This window comes from Pristiophorus japonicus, chromosome 14, assembly GCF_044704955.1.
Source record: "Pristiophorus japonicus isolate sPriJap1 chromosome 14, sPriJap1.hap1, whole genome shotgun sequence".
Taxonomy (NCBI): domain Eukaryota; kingdom Metazoa; phylum Chordata; class Chondrichthyes; family Pristiophoridae; genus Pristiophorus; species Pristiophorus japonicus.
The window spans coordinates 86,608,672-86,632,857 of NC_091990.1; the positions used below are offsets into that span (position 1 = coordinate 86,608,672).

Genomic DNA, 24,186 nt, shown 5'->3' on the forward strand with positions numbered 1-24,186 from the left:
TGGCTTCAAGACAGAAAGCAAAGAGTAGGGGTAAAGGGTAGCTATTCACAGTGGCAGAAGGTGGATAATGGTGTTCCACAAGGATCAGTGCTGGGACCACTGTTGTTCACAATTTATATTAACAATTTAGACTTTGGAATCAAAAACACAATTTCTAAATTTGCGGATGACACCAGATTGCGGGGATAGTCAATACTGATGAGGACTGCAATAAATTACAGGAGGACATTAATAAACTCGCAGAATGGGCATATAATTGACAAATGAATTTAAACACAGATAAATGTGAGATAGTACATTTTGGTAGGAAGAATAGGGAGGTCACTTATTACTTGGAGGGTGTGAGTCTATGTGGGGTGGAGGAACAAAGGGATCTCGGAGAAGAAATACACCAATCACTAAAAGTTGTGACACAGGTTAACAAGGCCATAAAAAAGCAAGCCAAGCACTAGGGTTTATTTCTAGTGGGATAGAATTGAAAAGTAGGGAAGTTATGCTAAACCTGTATCGAATCTTGGTTAGAACACACTATACTGCGTACAGTTCTGGTCGCCATATTATAAAAAGGATATAGAGGCACTGGAGAGGGTGCAGAGAAGATTTACAAGGATGATACCAGAAATGTGAGGGTATACCTATCAGGAAAGGATGAACAGGTTGGGTCTCTTTTCTCGGCAAAAAGAAGACTGAGGGGTGACCTAATAGAGGTCTTTAAAATTATGAAAGGTTTTGATAGAGTGGATACAGAGAGAATGTTTCCACTTGTGGGGAAGTGTATAACTAGAGACCATCAATATAAGACAGTCACCAAGAAATCCAATAGAGAATTCAGAAGGAACTTCTTCACCAGAGTGGTGAGAATGTGGAATTTGCTGCCACAGGGAGTGGTTGAGGCAAATAGTATAGATGCATTTAAGGGGAGGCTAGACAAGCATATGAGGGAGAAGGGAATTTTAGATGAGGAAAGATGGGAGGAGCCTCGAGTGGAGCATAAATGCCGGCATGGACTGGTTGGGTCAAATGGTCTGTTTTTGTTCCGTATATCCTGTGTAATCCTATGTAAACATCACCCAAAGCTACCCATGTTCGTGAATGTTTCAGACAAATTCCTCATGTACATCAACAGCACAACACTCTCTCTCCCTCCTCCCCTATCCCTATCTCTCTCTCTCTCTCCCCCCATCTGGTTACTGGGATCAGGTGTTAGCGGGGTTACTGGGTCACGTGGTCAGCGGGGTTACCGGGGTCAAGGGGTTAGCGGGGTTATCGGGTCATGTGGTCAGCGGGGTTACCAGGGTCACCCCGGCTCCTGCTTTCAAACACGAGTGCACTGTTCCAGTAAGAAGAGAGTTTACCCAGTTTATGGTATACGTGCATAGTGAGCCTGGACAGTACCAGGAGCCAACAAACCCCTGCCCTCTATTGCGGAATATTGCCCTCAGATCATTCCTAATTTAATATTAATGTTTATATTTTATTAACATGCAACTAAAAAGGACCGGATTATCCCTGCTGTCATAGTCTTACTTTAAAATGTGGGAGGATTGGCCCTTGGCATGTGTTTAATGTGTGCATATTGGATTGTGCAGCTAATCTCAGAGTGCCAGGTAATTGCACAGACCAGGGCCAGTGAATCGACAGCAGTGAAAATGAATTACTTTCAATAATGATCGACAAGCACTTGTTCTGTACAGCAAGACCACTCTGTACTGGGAGACTGAGGCTAGACAGACCACTCTGTACTGGGAGACTGAGGCTAGACAGACCACTCTGTACTGGGAGACTGAGGCTAGACAGACCACTCTGTACTGGGAGACTGAGGCTAGACAGACCACTCTGTACTGGGAGACTGAGGCTAGACAGACTGCTCTGTACTGGGAGACTGAGGCTAGACAGACCACTCTGTACTGGGAGACTGAGGCTAGACAGACCACCCTGTACTGGGAGACTGAGGCTAGACAGACCACTCTGTACTGGGAGACTGAGGCTAGACAGACCACTCTGTACTGGGAGACTGGGGTCAGACAGACCGCTCTGTACTGGGAGACTGAGGACTGACAGATGGCTCTGTACTGGGAGACTGGGGTCAGACAGATGGCTCTGTACTGGGAGATTGAGGCCAGACAGATGGCTCTGTACTGGGAGACTGAAGCTGGACAGACCACTCTGTACTGGGAGACTGAGGCTAGACATACGGCTCTGTACTGGGAGATTGAGGCCAGACAGATGGCTCCATGCTGGGAACAAAAGAACATAAGAAATAGGAGCAGGAGTAGGCCATTTGGCGCCTCAAGCCTGCTTCGCCATTTAATAAGAGCATGGCTGATCTGATCATGGGCTCAGCTCCACTTCCCTGCCCGTTCCCCATAACCCTTTATTCCCTTATCGCTCAAAAATCTGTCTATCTCCACCTTAAATATATTCAATGACCCTGTCTCCACAGCTCTCTGGGGCAGAGAATGCCACAGATTTACAACCCTCTGAGAGAAGAAATTCCTCCTCATCTCAGTTTTAAATGGGTGGCCCCTTATTCTGAGACTATGCCCCCTAGTTTTAGTTTCCCCTATGAGTGGAAATACCCTCTCTGCATCCACCTTGTTGAGCCCCCTCATTATCTTATACATTTCGATAAGATCACCTCTCATTCTTCAGAACTCCAACGTGTATAGGCCCAACCTACTCAACATGTCTTCATAAGTCAAACCCCTCATCTTCAGAATCAACCTAGTGAACCTTCTCTGAATTACCTCCAAAGCAAGTATACCCTTCCTTAAATACGGAGACCAAAACTGTACACAGTACTCCAGGTGTGGCCTCACCAATACCCTGTACAGTTGCAGCAGGACTTCTCTGCTTTTATACTCCATCCCCCTTGCAATAAAGGCCAACATTCCATTTGCCTTCCTGATTACTTGCTGTACCTGCATACTAACTTTTTGTGTTTCATGCACAAGGATCCCCAGGTCCCTCTGTACTGCAGCACTTTTCAATTTTTCTCCATTTAAATTATAATTTGCTTTTCTATTATTTCTGCCAAAGTGGATAACCTCACATTTTCCCACATTATACTCCATCTGCCAAATTTTTGCCCACTCACTTAGCCTGTCTATATCCCTTTGCAGATTTTTTGTGTCCTCCTCACAATTTGCTTTCCAACCCATCTTTGTATCATCAACAAACTTGGTTACATTATATTCGGTTCCTTCATAGAAACATAGAAACATAGAAATCTGCAGTGCAGAAGGAGACCATTCCGGCCCATCGTGTCCACACGGCCCTCGGTCAGCAGCCCTGAAGGTTACATACAAATCTATGAACAATGAACAATGGCGGAAAGGTAAAGAGCACCCGACCCAACCAGTCCGCCCCACATAACTGCAAAACTCCTTGCACCAAAACATTCTACAGTCCACCCCAACCGAGATCATGTGATCTCCTGGGAGAGGCAAAAACCAGATAAAAACCCAGGCCAATTGGGGAAAAAAATCTGGGAAAATTCCTCTCCGTGGCCCCAAGTTTCGCCATGATTTGCTCCTGATTTTTAGGAGCAACTGGTGTAGAACGGAGTATCTTAGAAATCGGAATTCTCGGCATTTAGTTTGCTCCAGTTCTAGTCAGTTAGAACAGTTTCACTTTGAAACAGAATTTTTTTTTCAAAAGGGGGCGTGTCCGGCCACTCACGCCTGTTTTCAAAGTTTCGTCAGTGAAAACTTACTCCAAACTAACTTAGAATAGAGTAAGTGAAGATTTTTGTACGCTCAAAAAAACCTTGTCTACACTTTAGAAAATCAGGCGTAGGTTACAAATCAGGCGTAGGGAATGGTGGGGAGGGGGGTTTAAAGGGAAGTTTACAAACATTAAACACTTCAGTTTTACAAATAAAGAGCCATCATCAATAATAAATGATAAAAACATCAATAAATCAACCAATAAATCAATCAAAAAAAATTAATAAGAAATAATTTTTTTTAAAAATCAATAAATAAAACATTTTCTACTTACCGACTGCAGCACCAGGAGCCCTCCAACAGCGTGCTGGGACGGCCCCCCCAGTGTGTCTCTGTCAGTGTCTCTATCTCTCTGTCTGTGTGTGTCTCTCTCATTCTCTGTCTGTCAGTGTCTGTGTTTCTGACAGCGAGGGGAGGGGGAGGAGGGGGGTAGAGGGAGAGAGAGGGGGAGCAGAGGGAGGGAAGGGGGAGAAGGGGGAGAAGGGGGAGGGGGGAGGGGGGAGAAGGGGGAGGGGGGAAGAAGGGGGAGGGGGAGAAGGGGGAGGGGGGAGAAGGGGGGGAGGAGGAGAAGGGGAGGGGGAAGAAGGGGGAGGGGGAGAAGGGGGAGGGGGAGAAGGGGGGAGGAGGAGAAGGGGAGGGGAGAGGAGGAGAAGGGGAAGGGGAGGGGGGAGGAGGAGAAGGGGGAGAGGGGGAGGGGGGAGGAGGGAGGAGTAGAAGGGGGGAGGAGGGGGAGGGGGGAGGAGTAGAAGGGGGATGGGGGAGGAGGAGAAGGGGGAGGGGGGGAGGAGGAGAAGGGGGAGGGGGGAGGAGAAGGGGGAAAGGGAGGAGGAGAAGGGGGAGGAGGAGAAGGGGGGGGGAGGAGGAGAAGGGGGGAGGAGGAGAAGGGGGGAGGAGGAGATAAGAAAAAGGGGGGGGGGAAGGAGAGGGGGGAAAGGAGATGGGGGGAAGGAGAGGGGGGAAGGAGATATGGGGGGAAAGGAGATATGGGGGGAAAGGAGATATGGGGGGGAAAGGAGATGGGGGGAAGGAGATAGGGTGGAAGGAGATGGGGAGGAAAGGAGATGGGGGGAAGGAGATGGGGGGGAAGGAGATGGGGGGGAAAGGAGATGTGAGGGGGGAAAGGAGATGGGGGGGGGGAAGGAGATGGGGGAGGGAGGCTGAACGGGCTGGGCCCGGCTGGGTCCGAGATTTCGGGCAGGGCCCAAGACTTCGGGCAGGGCCCGTCCCCAGCACCAGATATACAGGTAGGTGGTGTTGGGTCGGGTTGGGATCGCGGGTCGGGTCGGGGGGAGCGCGGGTCGGGGTCGGGGGGGTGATGGGAGGGAGGTAGGTTTGGGTCGGGGGGAGGGAGGGAGAGGGAGGTCAGGTCGGGTCCAGTCGGGGGGGGGGAGCGGGAGTTGGGTCGGGGTCGGGGGGGGAGGGGGGGAAGCGGGAGTCGGGTCGGTGTCGGGTCCGGTCCGGGGGCGGGAAGCGGGAGTCGAGTCGGGTCGGGAGGAAGCAGTAGCTGGCCGTGGGTGGAGCCTTATTCACGCAGCCCCAGTGAGGCCATTCGGCCAGGGCTAGGGACTGCGTGCTTCGGGCCCCTCCCACACAGTTTTGGGTGTCTGGAAGTACTGCACATGCGCACCCACTGTAGCACGCATGTGCAGAGGTCCCGGCACTGTTTTCAGCGCAGGGACCTGGCTCCGCCCCCTACAGCTCCTGCTGCGCTGCGCCGAGCTGCAAACGATCTGCAGGGAGCTGGAGAATCTGGAAGGTTTTTTTAGGCGCACTTTGTGGCGCGAAAAACGGGCGTCCAGGTCGGGACTGCGCCGTTCTAGGCGCGGCTCGAAACTTGGGCCCTTAGTCTCTAATTCATCCAAGTCATTAATATAGATTGTAAATAGTTGAGGTCCCAGCACCGGTCCCTGTGGCACCCCACTAGTTACTGGTTGCCAATTGGAAAATGACCCATTTATCCTGACTCTCTGATTTCTGTTAGTTAGCCAATCCTCTATCCATGCTAATATATTACGCACAACTCCATGAGCTTTTATCTTTTGAAGTAACCTTTTATGTGGCACCTTATCGAATGCCTCCTGAAAATCCAAATGCACCACATCCATTGGTTCCCCTTTCTACACCCTGCTTGTAACATCCTCAATGAACTCGAGCAAATTTGTCAAACATGATTTCCCTTTCATAAAACCATGCTGACTCTGCTTGATTGAATTATGCTTTTCCAAATGTCCTGCTACTGCTTTCTTAATAATGGACTCCAGCATTTTCCCAACCACAGATGTTAGGCTAACTGGTCGATAGTTTCCTGGTTTCTGTCTGCCTCCTTTTTTAAATAGGGTCTTTACATTTACAGTTTTCCAATCCGCTGGGACCTCCCCAGAATCCAGGGAATTTTGGTAGATTACAACCAATGCATCCACTATCTTTGCAGTCACTTCTTTTAAGACCGTAGGATGCAGGCCATCAGGTCCAGGGAACTTGTCCACCTTTAGTTCCATTATTTTACCAAGTACTATTTCTTTATTGATGGTGATTGATACGTCCTTACTACACAGTATAAATGCACACGAGGCCCATGCTTGAGAGAAGGTCAGTCTGTGACCTGTCCTTTATTCCTTAGCACTCAAGTGATGAAGGTGGGTGGAGCCTCCCCTTTTATAACTGAAGGTCCAGGTTAGGAGTGTCTCCCACCTAGTGGTCAGTGTTCTCACGGTGTACAACTTAGGTCAGTTTATACATGGGTTACAATGCTGGTTGAATACATGACATCACCTCCCCCCCTAAAGTCGTATTGGGATCACAGGTTGAGTCTCTCTGGTGGTTTACGCTCCCTTGTAGAGCGCCTGAGTTGGGGCTCCGGTTGTTGGGCGCTGGCCTGAGTGTCTGCTGTTTGCGGTGCCTCAGGCCTGTCCGGACTGCCCACAGTGACTGGGCGCTCCTCCCTTTGGTTCCGGTGTTCGGTCACCTGTGGTGGAGTGAACTCTATATCGTGTTCTTCCTCTGCTTCTTCTATGGGGTTGCTGAACCTCCTTTTTGTTTGATCCACATGTTTGCGGCAGATTTGTCCATTGGTAAGTTTAACTACCAGAATCCTATTTCCCTCTTTGGCAACCACAGTGCCTGCGAGCCATTTGGGCCCTGCAGCGTAGTTGAGGACAAAAACAGGATAATTTACATCAATACATCGCGCCCTCGCATTCCTGTCATGGTAGTGATATTGTAACTGGTGCCTGCTCTCGACAATTTCTTTCATGATGGGGTGTATAAGGGATAATCGGGTTTTGAGCGTCTTTTTCATGAGTAGCTCTGTGGGTGGAACCCCTGTGAGCGAGTGTGGTCGGGATCTATAGGCCAACAGGAGGCGTGATAAGCGGGTTTGTAGGGAACCCCCTTGGAATCTGAGCATCCCCTGTTTGATTATCTGCACTGCTCGTTCTGCCTGGACGTTTGAGGCCGGCTTGAACGGTGCCGTTCTAACATGGTTAATTCCATTGCCTGCCATGAAGTCCTGGAATTCAGTGCTTGTGAAGCACGGGCCATTGTCGCTGACCAAGATGTCCGGTAGACCGTGGGCGGTGAACATTGCCCGTAGACTTTCTACTGTGGCAGAGGATGTGCTTGAATTTAAAATGTCACACTCTATCCATTTGGAGTAGGTGTCTACTACAACCAAAAACATTTTCCCCATGAAAGGACCTGTGTAGTCCACATGGATGCGTGACCAAGGCTTGGCGGGCCATGGCCAGGGGCTAAGGGGGGCTTCCCTGGTCGCATGGCCCAGCTGGGCACACGTGTTGCATCTGCGAACACAAAATTCCAGATCTGTGTCTATCCCTGGCCACCAAACGTGTGACCTGGCAATTGCCTTCATCGTGACAATGCCCGGGTGCTCATTGTGGAGTTCTCTGATGAACACCTCTCTGCCCATCAGGGGCATGACTATGCGGTTTCCCCACAGTAGGCAATCGGCCTGAATCAAGAGTTCATCCTTGCGCCTGTGAAATGGTTTAAATTTCTCAGGGCATGCCCTGTACGTGGCTGCCCAGTCCCCATTCAGGACACATTTCTTGACTAGAGACAATAGCGGGTCTCTATTTGTCCAGACTTTAATCTAACGGGCTGTCACGGGTGAACCTTTGCTTCCGAAAGCTTCAACAGCCATGACCATCTCAGCACCATGCTCGGTAGCCCCCTCAGTGGTGGCTAGTGGGAGCCTGCTGAGTGCATCGGCGCAGTTTTCGGTGCCCGGTCTGTGCCGAATTGTGTAGTCATAGGCAGCTAACGTGAGTGCCCACCTCTGTATGCGGGCCGATGCGTTTGCATTTATGGCCTTGTTGTTGGCCAAAAGGGACGTTAGGGGTTTGTGATCTGTCTCCAGCTCAAATTTCCTGTCAAACTGGTACTGGTGCATTTTCTTTACCACATATACACATGCGAGCGCCTCCTTTTCTACCATTCCGTAGCCCCTTTCTGCCTGGAACAGACTCCTGGAGGCATAAGCTACCGGCTGTAACTGACCCTTGGCATTGACATGCTGCAACACACACCCGACACCATAGGACGACGCATCGCAAGTTAACACAAGTTTCTTACATGGGTCATATAGCATTAACAGATTGTTGGAACATAACAAATTGCGTGCTCGATTAAAAGCCCTTTCCTGGCTGTCCCCCCAGACCCATTCGCGACATTTGCGTAGGAGCACGTGTAGCAGCTCTAGCAGCGTGCTCAATTTTGGAAGAAAGTTACCAAAATAGTTCAGGAGCCCCAGGAACGAACGCAGCTCCGTCGTGTTACGGGGTCTAGGTGCTCTCTGGATCGCTTCCGTCTTGGATGCAGTAGGGCTGATCCCGTCTGCTGCTACCCTCATCCCCAGGAATTCTACCTCTGGAGCTAGGAAGACGCACTTCGCCTTTTTCAGTCGCAGACCTACCCGGTCCAGTCTGCGTAGCACCTCCTCCAGGTTGTGGAGGTGTTCTTCAGTATCGTAACCCGTAATGAGGATGTCGTCCTGAAAAACCACCGTCCCTGGAATCGACTTGAGGAGGCTTTCCATATTTCGTTGGAAGATCGCGGCGGCCGAGCGAATCCTGAACAGACATCTGTTGTACTCAAACAACCCCTTGTGTGTCGTGATGGTGGTCAGCTTCTTCAACTCACTCGCCAGCTCCTGGGTCATGTAAGCTGAGGTCAGGTCCAATTTTGAAAAAAGTTTGCCACCGGATAGCGTCGCAAAGAGGTCCTCCGCTCTCGGTAGCGGGTACTGGTCTTGGAGTGACACCCGATTGATGGTGGCCTTGTAATCGCCACATATCCTGACCAACCCATCCGCCTTGAGCACCGGCACAATCGGGCTCGCCCAGTCACTGAATTTGACTGGCGAGATGATGCCTTCCCTCAACAGGCGGTCCAATTCGCCTTCTATCTTTTCCCGCATCACGTACGGCACCGCTCTGGCCTTGTGGTGTACTGGTCTGGCGTCCGGGTTTATTTGAATCACTACCTTGGCCCCCATGAAAGTGCCAATGCCGGGTTGAAATAATGAGTCAAATTTGTCCAGGACCTGTGAGCATGATACTCGCTCCACAGAGGAAATTGCATTGACATCGCCCCATTTCCAGTTCATGACAGCAAGCCAACTCCTCCCCAGTAGTGTTGGACCATCCCCTGGGACAATCCAGAGTGGCAACCTGTTCTCCGAACCTTTGTGGGGCACGACTACCGTGGCGCTGCCTAGCACCGGAATGATCTGCTTTGTGTAAGTCCGTAGCTGTGCGTCAATCGGCGATAATTTTGGCCTCCTGGCCTTGGATGCCCACAACTTTTCGAACTGTTTGATACCCATCAGGGACTGGCTGGCACCCGTGTCTAACTCCATTGATACTGGGATGCCATTGAGGAGAACTTTCATCATTATCGGTGGCGTCCTGGTGTATGAACTGTATACGTGCTCCACATGAACTCACTGAACATCAGCTTCCAGCGATTTCCCCCAGTGTCCATTTCTGCAATTTCTGCAAGTATTTTGCTCATCTCTGCAAACTCCGGCTGAATGTATGCTTCCATGCCTGCAGCATGAGTTGCGGTTTGAAACAAAAGGTCCCTTGCCAGTCGTTCGTCCCTGACTGCCCCTGTTATTGTCCTTGAGTGCACCATTAACAGGTGTTGATGGCCCTATTACTGGCCGCATTGTCCCTTGCAATGGCGTGAATCGCTGTTCAGCTTGCCATTGTCTGTCGAACTCCCTCTCTGGGTTCGACTACATGTTGGGGCATGCCTGACTGCCCTTGTCTGCCTGGAGAACTGTGTGCTGCTTTAACAATGTTGAATCTCTGTCCCAACCATTCCTTAACACAATATCTCTCGTCTGTTCTGCTAGTAGCCATGCTCGCGTGGTTTAAATCCCAGTTTCTTGTCGCCACTGATACGTCCTTACTACATAGTATAAATGCACACGAGGCCCATGCTTGAGAGAAAGTCAGTCTGTGACCTGTCCTTTATTCCTTAGCACTCAAGTGATGAAGGTGGGTGGAGCTTCCCCTTTTATACGTGAAGGTCCAGGTTAGGAGTGTCTCCCACCTAGTGGTCAGTGTTCTCACAGTGTACAACTTAGGTCAGTTTATACATGGATTACAATGCTGGTTCAATACATGACAGTGATTATATTAAGTTCCTCCCTCCCGATAGCCCCTTGATTATCCACTATTGGGATGCTTTTAGTGGCTTCTACCGTGAAGACTGATACAAAATATTTGTTCAACATCTCTGCCATTTCCCTGTTCCCCATTATTAATTCCCCGGTCTCATCCTCTAGGGGACCAACATTTACTTCAGCCACTCTTTTCCTCTTTATATACCTGTAGAAACTCTTACTATCTGTTTTTATATTTTGTGCTAGTTTACTTTCATAATCGATCTTCCCACTTTATTATTTTTTTAGTCGTTCTTTGCTGACTTTAAAAGTTTCCCAATCCTCTGGCCTCCCACTAGACTTGGCCACATTTAAATGCCCTTGTTTTCAATTTGATGCCATCCCTTATTTCCTTAGTTCGCCATGGATGGTTATAAGAACATAAGAAATTAAGAATTAGGAACAGGAGTAGGCCATCTAGCCCCTCGAGCCTGCTCCGCCATTCAACAAGATCATGGCTGATCTGGCCGTGGACTCAGCTCCACTTACCCACCCGCTCCCCATAACCCTTGATTCCTTTATTGGTTAAAAATCTATCTATCTGTGATTTGAATACATTCAATGAGCTCGCCTCAACTGCTTCCTTGGGCAGAGAATTCCACAGATTCACAACTCTCTGGGAGAAGAAATTCCTTCTCAACTCGGTTTTAAATTGGCCCCCCCGTATTTTGAGGCTGTGCCCCCTAGTTCTAGTCTCCCCGACCAGTGGAAACAACCTCTCTGCCTCTATCTTGTCTATCCCTTTCATTATTTTAAATGTTTCTATAAGATCACACCTCATCCTTCTGAACTCCAACGAGTAAAGACCCAGTCTACTCAATCTATCATCATAAGGTAATCCCCTCATCTCCGGAATCAGCCCAGTGAATCATCTCTGTACCCCCTCCAAGGCTAGTATATCCTTCCTTAAGTAAGGTGACCAAAACTGCATGCAGTACTCCAGGTGCGGCCTCACCAATACCCTGTACAGTTGCAGCAGGACCTCCCTGCTTTTGTACTCTATCCCTCTCGCAATGAAGGCCAACATTCCATTCGCCTTCCTGATTACCTGCTGCACCTGCAAACTAACTTTTTGGGATTCATGCACAAGAACCCCCAGGTCCCTCTGCACCGCAGCATGTTGTAATTTCTCCCCATTCAAATAATATTCCCTTTTTCTGTTTTTTTTTCCAAGGTGGATGACCTCACATTTTCCGACATTGTATTCCATCTGCCAAACCTTAGCCCATTCGCTTAACCTATCTAAATCTCTTTGCAGTCTCTCTGTGTCCTCTACACAACCAGCTTTCCCACTAATCTTTGTGTCATCTGCAAATTTTGTCACACTACACTCTGTCCCCTCTTCCAGGTCATCTATGTATATTGTAAACAGTTGTGGTCCCAGCACCGATCCCTGTGGCACACCACTAACCACCGATTTCCAACCCGAAAAGGACCCATTTATCCCGACTCTCTGCTTTCTGTTAGCCAGCCAATTCTCGATCAATGCTAATACATTTCCTCTGACTCCCTGTACCTTTATCTTCTGCAGTAACCTTTTGTGTGGCATCTTATCGAATGCCTTTTGGAAATCTAAATACACCACATCCATCGGTACACCTCTATCCACCATGCTCGTTATATCCTCAAAGAATTCCAGTAAATTAGTTAAACATGATTTCCCCTTCATGAATCCATGTTGTGTCTGCTTGATTGCACTATTCCTATTGAGATGTCCCGCTATTTCTTCCTTAATGATAGTTTCAAGCATTTTCCCCACTACAGATGTTAAACTAATCGGCCTATAGTTACCTGCCTTTTGTCTGCCCCCTTTTTTAAACAGAAGCGCTACATTAGCTGCTTTCCAATCCGCTGGTACCTCCCCAGAGTCCAGAGAATTTTGGTAGATTATAACAAATGCATCTGCTATAACTTCCGCCATCTCTTTTAATACCCTGGGATGCATTTCATCAGGACCAGGGGACTTGTCTACCTTGAGTCCCATTAGCCTGTCCAGCACTACCTCCCTAGTGATAGTGATTGTCTCAAGATCCTCCCTTCCCACATTCCCGTGACCAGCAATTTTTGGCATGGTTTTTGTGTCTTCCACTGTGAAGACCGAAGCAAAATAATTGTTTAAGTTCTCAGCCATTTCCACATTTCCGATTATTAAATCCCCTTTCTCATCTTCTAAGGGACCAACATTTACTTTAGTCACTCTTTTCCGTTTTATATATCGGTAAAAGCTTTTACTATCTGTTTTTATGTTTTGAGCAAGTTTACTTTCGTAATCTATCTTTCCTTTCTTTATTGCTTTTTTAGTCATTCTTTGCTGTCGTTTAAAATTTTCCCAATCTTCTAGTTTCCCACTAACCTTGGCCACCTTATATGCATTGGTTTTTAATTTGATACTCTCCTTTATTTCCTTGGTTATCCACAGCTGGTTATCCCTTCTCTTACCGCCCTTCTTTTTCATTGGAATATATTTTTGTTGAGCACTATGAAAGAGCTCCTTAAAAGTCCTCCACTGTTCCTCAATTGTGCCACCGTTTATCTGTGTTCCCAGTCTACTTTAGCCAACTCTGCCCTCATCCCATTGTAGTCCCCTTTGTTTAAGCATAGTACGCTCGTTTGAGACGCTACTTCCTCACCCTCAATTTGTATTAGAAATTCAACCATATGTGATCACTCATTCCGAGAGGATCTTTTACTGGGAGATCGTTTATTATTCCTGTCGCATTACACAGGGCCAGATCTAAGATAGCTTGCTCCCTTGTCAGTTCTGTAACATACTGTTCTAAGAAACAATTCCGTATGCATTCTATGAATTCCTCCTCCAGGCTATCCCGTGCGATTTGATTTGACCAATCGATATGTAGGTTAAAATCCCCCATGATTACTGACGTTCCTTTTTCACATGCCTCCATTATTCCCTTGATTATTGCCCACCCCACCGTGAAGTTATTATTTGGGGGCCTATAAACTACACCCACCAGTGACTTTTTCCTCTTACTATCTCTAATCTCCACCCACAATGATTCAACATTTTGTTCATTAGAGCCAATATCATCTCTCACAACTGCCCTGATATGATCCTTTATTAACAGAGCTACCCCACCTCCTTTCACTTCTTGTCTATCTTTCTGAATTGTCAGATACCCCAGTATGTTTAATTCCTAGTCTTGGCCACCCTGCAACCACGTTTCTGTAATGGCCACCAAATCATGCCCATTTGTAATGATTTATGCCGTCAATTCATTTACTTTGTTTCGAATGCTGCATGCGTTTAGGTAGAGTGTTTTAATACTAGTTTTTAAACCATGATTTTTAGTTTTGACCCCTCCTGCAGCCCCTTTATATTCATACATATTGTCCCTTTACTCTGCTCTGTTGCCTCCTGCCTTTGGCATTCTTTCTTGGGATCCTGTTCATCTGAGCTCTCGCCCACTCTAACTAGCTCAGAGCCCTCTCCTGGGTTCCGAATACTCCTCGCCTTGAGGCACCGAGCTTTCAGGCTTGCCTTTTTATTACACTTTAACCCTTTAGAATTTTGCTGGACAGTGGCCCTTTTTGTTTTTTGCCTTGGGTTTCTCTGCCCTCCACTTTTACTCATCTTCTTTCTGTCTTTTGCTTCTGTCTCCATTTTGTTTCCCTCCGTCTCCCTGCATTGGTTCCTATCCCCCTGCCATATTAGTTTAACTCCTCCCCAACAGCACTAGCAAACACTCCCCTTCGGACATTGGTTCCGGTCCTGCCTAGGTGCAGACCGTCCGGTTTGTACTGGTCCCACCTCCCCCAGAACCGGTTTCAATGCCCCAGGAATTTGAATCCCTCCCTGCTGCACCACTGCTCAAGCCATGTATTCATCTGCGTTATCCTGCGATTCCTACTCTGACTAGCACGTGGCACTGGTAGCAATCCCGAGATTACTACTTTTGAAGTCCTACTTTTTAATTTAACTCCTAGCTCCTTAAATTCGTCTCGTAGGACCTCATCCCTTTTTTATACCTATATCGTTGGTACCAATGTGCACCACGACAACTGGCTGTTCACCATCCCTTTTCAGGATGTCCTGCTCCCGCTCCGAGACATCCTTGACCCTTGCACCAGGAAGGCAACATACCATCCTGGAGTCTCGGTTGTGGCCGCAGAAACACCTATCTATTCCCCTTACAATTGAATCCCTTATCACTATCGCTCTCCCACTCTTTTTCCTGCCCTCCTGTGCAACAGAGCTAGCCATGGTGCCATGAACTTGGCTGCTGCTGCCCTCCCCTGATGAGTCATCCCCCTCAACAGTACTCAAAGCGGTGTATCTGTTTTGCAGGGGTATGACCGCAGGGGACCCCTGCACTACCTTCCTTGCACTGCTCTTCCTGCTGGTCTTCCATTCCCTAGCTGGCTGTGGACCCTTCTCTTCGCCTTTCTTTCTCATTGGGATATATTTTTGTTGCGAGTAATGAAATATTTCCTTAAATGCCTGCTACAGCTCATCAATCATCCCACACTTTAATCTATTTTCCCAGTCCACTTTGGCCAACTCTGCCTTCATACCTTTGTCGTCTCCTTTATTTTAGCTTCGGACACTAGTTTGAGATCCAACTTTCTCAACCTCCAACTGAATTTGAAATTCAACCATGTTATGGTCACTCATTCCTCGAGGATCCTTTAGTAGGAGATCATTTATTAATCCTGTCTCATTACACAGTACCAGATCTAAGATAGCCTGCTCCCTGGAGACTGAAGCCAGATGGTCTCAATCCCAGGGATTTAAAGGAAGTAAGTGAACATAGTGCAGATGCTTTAACTCTAATCTTCCAACGTTCTCTTGATTCAGGAACCATTCTTTTAGATGGGAAAATCTGCTATATAAGAATAGAGAAAGGGAAAACAGGACATTATAGACCAATTAGCCTAATATCTGTTGTCGAGACATTACTAGAGTCTATAATTAATGATATTGTGACTGAACACCGTGAAAATTTTCAGTTGATCAGAGAGAGCCAGCATGGATTTGTGAAAGGTAGGTCATGCCTGGCAAACCTGATATAATTTTTTGAAGAAGTGACTAAAGTAGTGAGCAGAGGAATGTCTATGGATGTTATTTACTTGGACTTCCAGAAGGCATTTGATAAAGTCCTCAATAAGAGATTGCAATCTAAGGTCGAAGCCTACGGAATTGAGGGCAAATTATTGATTTGGTTTGGAAATTAGCTGAGCGGCAGGAGACAGAGAGTAGGGATAATGGGTAAGTACTCAAATTGGTAGGATGTGACTAGTGGTGTCCCGCAGGGATCTTTCTTGGGACCTCAACAGTATTTATTAATGACTTAGATGATGGCATAGAAAGTTATATATCCAAATTTGTTGATGACACAAAGATAGGCGGCATTGTGGGCAGTGTAGATGAAAGCATAAAATTACAAAGGGATATTGACAGATTAAGTGAATGGGCAAAACTGTGGAAAATCAATTTCAATATAAGCAAATGTGAGGTCATCCACTCTGGACCTAAATGGTGAAGAGCTAAAAACAGTGGAGGTCTAAATAAGTACATAGATCATTAAAATGTCATGAACAGATACAGAAAATAATCAAAAAGGCGAATGGACTAGAATACAAGGGGGTAGAAGTTATGCTGCAGATATACAAAGCCCTGGTTAGACCAGACCTGGAGCACTGTGAGCAGTTCTGGGCCCCACACGTTAGGGAGGGTGTGCAGCGTAGGTTTACCAGAATGATACCCGGACTTCAAGGGCTAAGTTCCAAGGAGAAATTACACAAATTTGGATTGTATCCCCTGGAATTTAGAAGGTTAAGGGGTGACCTGATCAAAGTTTTCAGGATATTAAGGGGTAGGTAGAGTAGATAGAGAGAAATTATTTCCACTGGTTGGGGAGTCAAGGACATGGGGGGGGCCATAGTCTAAAAATGAGAGCCAGACCTTTCAGGAATGAAATTAGGAAACACTTCTACACACAAAGGGTGCGAGAAGTTTGTAATTATCTTCCGCAAACAGCAATTGATGCTAGATCAATTGTTAATTTTAAATCTGAGATTGATAGCTTTTTGTTAACCAAAGGTATTAAGGTATATGGGCCAAGGGCGTGTATATAGAGTCCGGTCGCAGATCAGCCATGATCTCATTGAATGGCGTAACAGGGTCAAGGGAATGAATAGCCTAATCCTGTTCCTATGTTCCAGACTGCTCCGTACTGGGAGACTGGGCTCAGACAGATCGCTCTGTACTGGGAGACTGAGGTCAGACAGACAGCTCTGTACTGGGAGACTGGGGTCAGACAGACAGTTCTGTACTGGGAGACTGAGGTCAGACAGACAGCTCTCTACTGGGAGACTGAGGTCAGACAGACAGCTCTGTACTGGGAGACTGAGGTCAGACAGACAGCTCTGTACTGGGAGACTGAGGTCAGACAGACAGCTCTGTACTGGGAGACTGAGGTGAGACAGACCACTCTGTACTGGGAGACTGAGGTCAGACAGACCACTCTGTACTGGGAGACTGAGGTCAGACAGACAGCTCTGTACAGGGAGACTGAGGTCAGTCAGACAGCTCTGTACTGGGAGACTGGGGTCAGACAGATGGCTCTGTACTGGGAGACTGAGGCTCAGACAGATGGCTCTGTACTGGGAGACTGAGGCTCAGACAGATGGCTCTGTACTGGGAGACTGAAGACCGACAGATGGCTCTGTACTGGGAGACTGAGGTCAGTCAGACAGGTGGCTCTGTACTGGGAGACTGAGGTCAGTCAGACAGCTCTGTACTGGGAGACTGAGGTCAGTCAGACCACTCTGTACTGGGAGACTGAGGTCAGACAGACAGCTCTGTACTGGGAGACTGAGGTCAGTCAGACAGCTCTGTACTGGGAGACTGAGGTCAGTCAGACAGCTCTGTACTGGGAGACTGAGGTCAGTCAGACAGCTCTGTACTGGGAGACTGGGGTCAGACAGATGGCTCTGTACTGGGAGACTGAGGTCAGTCAGACAGCTCTGTACTGGGAGACTGAGGTCAGTCAGACCACTCTGTACTGGGAGACTGGGGTCAGACAGACTGCTCTGCACTGGGAGACTGAGGTCAGACAGATGGCTCTGTACTGGGTGACTGAGGTCAGACAGATGGCTCTGTACTGGGTGACTGAGGTCAGACAGATGACTCTGTACTGGGAGACTGGGCTCAGACAGACGGTTCTGTACTGGGAGAATGAGGTCAGACAGATGGCTCTGTACTGGGAGACTGAGGTCAGACAGATGGCTCTGTACTGGGAGACTGAGGTCAGACAGATGGCTCTGTACTGGGAGATTGAGGTCAGACAGGTGGCTCTGTACTGGGAGACTGAGGTCAGACAGATGGCTCTGTACTGGGAGACTGAGGTCAGACAGATGGCTCTGTACTGGGAGACTGAGGTCAGACAGATGGCTCTGTACTGGGAGACTGAGGTCAGACAGATGGCTCTGTACTGGGAGACTGAGGTCAGACAGATGGCTCTGTACTGGGAGATTGAGGTCAGACAGATGGCTCTGTACTGGGAGACTGAGGCTCAGACAGACCGCTCTGTACTGGGAGACTGGGCTCAGACAGATGGCTCTGTACTGGGAGACTGAGGTCAGACAGACAGCTCTGTACTGGGAGACTGAGGTGAGACAGACCACTCTGTACTGGGAGACTGAGGTCAGACAGACCACTCTGTACTGGGAGACTGAGGTCAGACAGACAGCTCTGTACTGGGAGACTGAGGTCAGTCAGACAGCTCTGTACTGGGAGACTGAGGTCAGACAGACAGCTCTGTACTGGGAGACTGAGGTCAGTCAGACAGCTCTGTACTGGGAGACTGAGGTCTGACAGATGGCTCTGTACTGGGAGATTGAGGTCAGACAGATGGCTCTGTACTGGGAGACTGAGGTCAGACAGATTGCTCTGTACTGGGAGACTGAGGTCAGACAGATGGCTCTGTACTGGGAGACTGAGGTCAGACAGATGGCTCTGTACTGGGAGATTGAGGTCAGACAGATGGCTCTGTACTGGGAGACTGAGGTCAGACAGATGGCTCTGTACTGGGTGACTGAGGTCAGACAGATGGCTCTGTACTGGGAGACTGAGGTCAGACAGATGGCTCTGTACTGGGAGACTGAGGTCAGACAGATGGCTCTGTACTGGGAGACTGAGGTCAGACAGACAGCTCTGTACTGGGAGACTGAGGTCAGTCAGACAGCTCTGTACTGGGAGACTGGGGTCAGACAGATGGCTCTGTACTGGGAGACTGAGGCTCAGACAGATGGCTCTGTACTGGGAGACTGAGGCTCAGACAGATGGCTCTGTACTGGGAGACTGAAGACCGACAGATGGCTCTGTACTGGGAGACTGAGGTCAGTCAGACAGGTGGCTCTGTACTGGGAGACTGAGGTCAGTCAGACAGCTCTGTACTGGGAGACTGAGGTCAGTCAGACCACTCTGTACTGGGAGACTGAGGTCAGACAGACAGCTCTGTACTGGGAGACTGAGGTCAGTCAGACAGCTCTGTACTGGGAGACTGAGGTCAGTCAGACAGCTCTGTACTGGGAGACTGAGGTCAGTCAGACAGCTCTGTACTGGGAGACTGGGGTCAGACAGATGGCTCTGTACTGGGAGACTGAGGTCAGTCAGACAGCTCTGTACTGGGAGACTGAGGTCAGTCAGACCACTCTGTACTGGGAGACTGGGGTCAGACAGACTGCTCTGCACTGGGAGACTGAGGTCAGACAGATGGCTCTGTACTGGGTGACTGAGGTCAGACAGATGGCTCTGTACTGGGTGACTGAGGTCAGACAGATGACTCTGTACTGGGAGACTGGGCTCAGACAGACGGTTCTGTACTGGGAGATTGAGGTCAGACAGATGGCTCTGTACTGGGAGACTGAGGTCAGACAGATGGCTCTGTACTGGGAGATTGAGGACAGACAGATGGCTCTGTACTGGGAGATTGAGGTCAGACAGGTGGCTCTGTACTGGGAGACTGAGGTCAGACAGATGGCTCTGTACTGGGAGACTGAGGTCAGACAGATGGCTCTGTACTGGGAGACTGAGGTCAGACAGATGGCTCTGTACTGGGAGACTGAGGTCAGACAGATGGCTCTGTACTGGGAGACTGAGGTCAGACAGATGGCTCTGTACTGGGAGATTGAGGTCAGACAGATGGCTCTGTACTGGGAGACTGAGGCTCAGACAGACCGCTCTGTACTGGGAGACTGAGGTCAGACAGACCACTCTGTACTGGGAGACTGAGGTCAGACAGACAGCTCTGTACTGGGAGACTGAGGTCAGTCAGACAGCTCTGTACTGGGAGACTGAGGTCAGACAGACAGCTCTGTACTGGGAGACTGAGGTCAGTCAGACAGCTCTGTACTGGGAGACTGAGGTCAGACAGATGGCTCTGTACTGGGAGATTGAGGTCAGACAGATGGCTCTGTACTGGGAGACTGAGGTCAGACAGATGGCTCTGTACTGGGAGACTGAGGTCAGACAGATGGCTCTGTACTGGGAGACTGAGGTCAGACAGATGGCTCTGTACTGGGAGATTGAGGTCAGACAGATGGCTCTGTACTGGGAGACTGAGGCTCAGACAGACCGCTCTGTACTGGGAGACTGGGCTCAGACAGATGGCTCTGTACTGGGAGACTGAGGTCAGACAGTTGCTCTGTACTGGGAGACTGAGGACTGACAGATGGCTCTGTACTGGGAGACTGAGGTCAGACAGATGGCTCTGTACTGGGAGATTGAGGTCAGACAGATGGCTCTGTACTGGGAGACTGAGGACTGACAGATGGCTCTGTACTGGGAGACTGAGGTCAGACAGATGGCTCTGTACTGGGAGACTGAGGTCAGACAGATGGCTCTGTACTGGGAGATTGAGGTCAGACAGATGGCTCTGTACTGGGAGACTGAGGTCAGACAGATGGCTCTGTACTGGGAGACTGAGGTCAGACAGATGGCTCTGTACTGGGAGACTGAGGTCAGACAGATGGCTCTGTACTGGGAGACTGAGGTCAGACAGATGGCTCTGTACTGGGAGATTGAGGTCAGACAGATGGCTCTGTACTGGGAGACTGAGGCTCAGACAGACCGCTCTGTACTGGGAGACTGGGCTCAGACAGATGGCTCTGTACTGGGAGACTGAGGTCAGACAGTTGGCTCTGTACTGGGAGACTGAGGACTGACAGATGGCTCTGTACTGGGAGACTGAGGTCAGACAGATGGCTCTGTACTGGGAGACTGAGGTCAGACAGATGGCTCTGTACTGGGAGACTGAGGACTGACAGATGGCTCTGTACTGGGAGACTGAGGTCAGACAGATGGCTCTGTACTGGGAGACTGAGGTCAGACAGATGGCTCTGTACTGGGAGACTGAGGTCAGACAGATGGCTCTGTACTGGGAGACTGAGGCTCAGACAGATGGCTCTGTACTGGGAGACTGAGGTCAGACAGATGGCTCTGTACTGGGAGACTGAGGTCAGACAGATGGCTCTGTACTGGGAGACTGAGGTCAGACAGTTGGCTCTGTACTGGGAGACTGAGGACTGACAGATGGCTCTGTACTGGGAGACTGAGGTCAGACAGATGGCTCTGTACTGGGAGACTGAGGTCAGACAGATGGCTCTGTACTGGGAGACTGAGGACTGACAGATGGCTCTGTACTGGGAGACTGAGGTCAGACAGATGGCTCTGTACTGGGAGACTGAGGTCAGACAGATGGCTCTGTACTGGGAGACTGAGGTCAGACAGATGGCTCTGTACTGGGAGACTGAGGCTCAGACAGATGGCTCTGTACTGGGAGACTGAGGTCAGACAGATGGCTCTGTACTGGGAGACTGAGGTCAGACAGATGGCTCTGTACTGGGAGACTGAGGTCAGACAGATGGCTCTGTACTGGGAGACAGAGGTCAGACTGATGGCTCTGTACTGGGAGACTGAGGTCAGACAGATGGCTCTGTACTGGGAGACTGAGGTCAGACAGATGGCTCTGTACTGGGAGATTGAGGTCAGACAGATGGCTCTGTACTGGGAGACTGAGGTCAGACAGATGGCTCTGTACTGGGAGACTGAGGTCAGACAGATGGCTCTGTACTGGGAGACTGAGGTCAGACAGATGGCTCTGTACTGGGAGACTGAGGTCAGACAGATGGCTCTGTACTGGGAGATTGAGGTCAGACAGATGGCTCTGTACTGGGAGACTGAGGCTCAGACAGACCGCTCTGTACTGGGAGACTGGGCTCAGACAGATGGCTCTGTACTGGGAGACTGAGGTCAGACAGTTGGCTCTGTACTGGGAGACTGAGGACTGACAGATGGCTCTGTACTGGGAGACTGAGGTCAGACAAATGGCTCTGTACTGGGAGACTGAGGTCAGACAGATGGCTCTGTACTGGGAGACTGAGGACTGACAGATGGCTCTGTACTGGGAGACTGAGGTCAGACAGATGGCTCTGTACTGGGAGACTGAGGTCAGACAGATGGCTCTGTACTGGGAGACTGAGGTCAGACAGATGGCTCTGTACTGGGAGACTGAGGTCAGACAGATGGCTCTGTACTGGGAGACTGAGGTCAGACAGATGGCTCTGTACTGGGAGACTGAGGACTGACAGATGGCTCTGTACTGGGAGACTGAGGTCAGACAGATGGCTCTGTACTGGGAGACTGAGGTCAGACAGATGGCTCTGTACTGGGAGACTGAGGTCAGACAGATGGCTCTGTACTGGGAGACTGAGGCTCAGACAGATGGCTCTGTACTGGGAGACTGAGGTCAGACAGATGGCTCTGTACTGGGAGACTGAGGTCAGACAGATGGCTCTGTACTGGGAGACTGAGGTCAGACAGATGGCTCTGTACTGGGAGACTGAGGTCAGACAGATGGCTCTGTACTGGGAGACTGAGGTCAGACAGATGGCTCTGTACTGGGAGACTGAGGTCAGACAGATGGCTCTGTACTGGGAGACTGAGGCTCAGACAGATGGCTCTGTACTGGGAGACTGAGGTCAGACAGATGGCTCTGTACTGGGAGACTGAGGTCAGACAGATGGCTCTGTACTGGGAGACTGAGGTCAGACAGATGGCTCTGTACTGGGAGACTGAGGTCAGACAGATGGCTCTGTACTGGGAGACTGAGGTCAGACAGATGGCTCTGTACTGGGAGACTGAGGTCAGACAGATGGCTCTGTACTGGGAGACTGAGGTCAGACAGATGGCTCTGTACTGGGAGACTGAGGACTGACAGATGGCTCTGTACTGGGAGACTGAGGTCAGTCAGACAGCTCTGTACTGGGAGACTGGGGTCAGACAGATGGCTCTGTACTGGGAGACTGAGGCTCAGACAGATAGCTCTGTACTGGGAGACTGAGGTCAGACAGATGGCTCTGTACTGGGAGACTGAAGACCGACAGATGGCTCTGTACTGGGAGACTGAGGTCAGTCAGACAGGTGGCTCTGTACTGGGAGACTGAGGTCAGTCAGACAGCTCTGTACTGGGAGACTGAGGTCAGTCAGACCACTCTGTACTGGGAGACTGAGGTCAGACAGACAGCTCTGTACTGGGAGACTGAGGTCAGTCAGACAGCTCTGTACTGGGAGACTGAGGTCAGTCAGACAGCTCTGTACTGGGAGACTGAGGTCAGTCAGACAGCTCTGTACTGGGAGACTGGGGTCAGACAGATGGCTCTGTACTGGGAGACTGAGGTCAGTCAGACAGCTCTGTACTGGGAGACTGAGGTCAGTCAGACCACTCTGTACTGGGAGACTGGGGTCAGACAGACTGCTCTGCACTGGGAGACTGAGGTCAGACAGATGGCTCTGTACTGGGTGACTGAGGTCAGACAGATGGCTCTGTACTGGGTGACTGAGGTCAGACAGGTGGCTCTGTACTGGGAGACTGAGGTCAGACAGATGGCTCTGTACTGGGAGACTGAGGCTCAGACAGACCGCTCTGTACTGGGAGACTGGGCTCAGACAGATGGCTCTGTACTGGGAGACTGAGGTCAGACAGTTGGCTCTGTACTGGGAGACAGAGGACTGACAGATGGCTCTGTACTGGGAGACTGAGGTCAGACAGATGGCTCTGTACTGGGAGACTGAGGTCAGACAGATGGCTCTGTACTGGGAGACTGAGGACTGACAAATGGCTCTGTACTGGGAGACTGAGGTCAGACAGATGGCTCTGTACTGGGAGACTGAGGTCAGACAGATGGCTCTGTACTGGGAGACTGAGGTCAGACAGACAGCTCTGTACTGGGAGACTGAGGTCAGTCAGACAGCTCTGTACTGGGAGACTGGGGTCAGACAGATGGCTCTGTACTGGGAGACTGAGGCTCAGACAGATGGCTCTGTACTGGGAGACTGAGGCTCAGACAGATGGCTCTGTACTGGGAGACTGAAGACCGACAGATGGCTCTGTACTGGGAGACTGAGGTCAGTCAGACAGGTGGCTCTGTACTGGGAGACTGAGGTCAGTCAGACAGCTCTGTACTGGGAGACTGAGGTCAGTCAGACCACTCTGTACTGGGAGACTGAGGTCAGACAGACAGCTCTGTACTGGGAGACTGAGGTCAGTCAGACAGCTCTGTACTGGGAGACTGAGGTCAGTCAGACAGCTCTGTACTGGGAGACTGAGGTCAGTCAGACAGCTCTGTACTGGGAGACTGGGGTCAGACAGATGGCTCTGTACTGGGAGACTGAGGTCAGTCAGACAGCTCTGTACTGGGAGACTGAGGTCAGTCAGACCACTCTGTACTGGGAGACTGGGGTCA

The 24,186-nt window shown here is 49.7% G+C and overlaps 1 protein-coding gene across 3 annotated transcripts in view; it reads right to left on the reverse strand.

Moving 5' to 3' along the window:
- LOC139279967 (excitatory amino acid transporter 2-like) overlaps positions 1 to 24,186 on the reverse strand; it is a 335,138-nt gene that overhangs the window by 63,046 nt on the left and 247,906 nt on the right. The window lies entirely within an intron of this gene.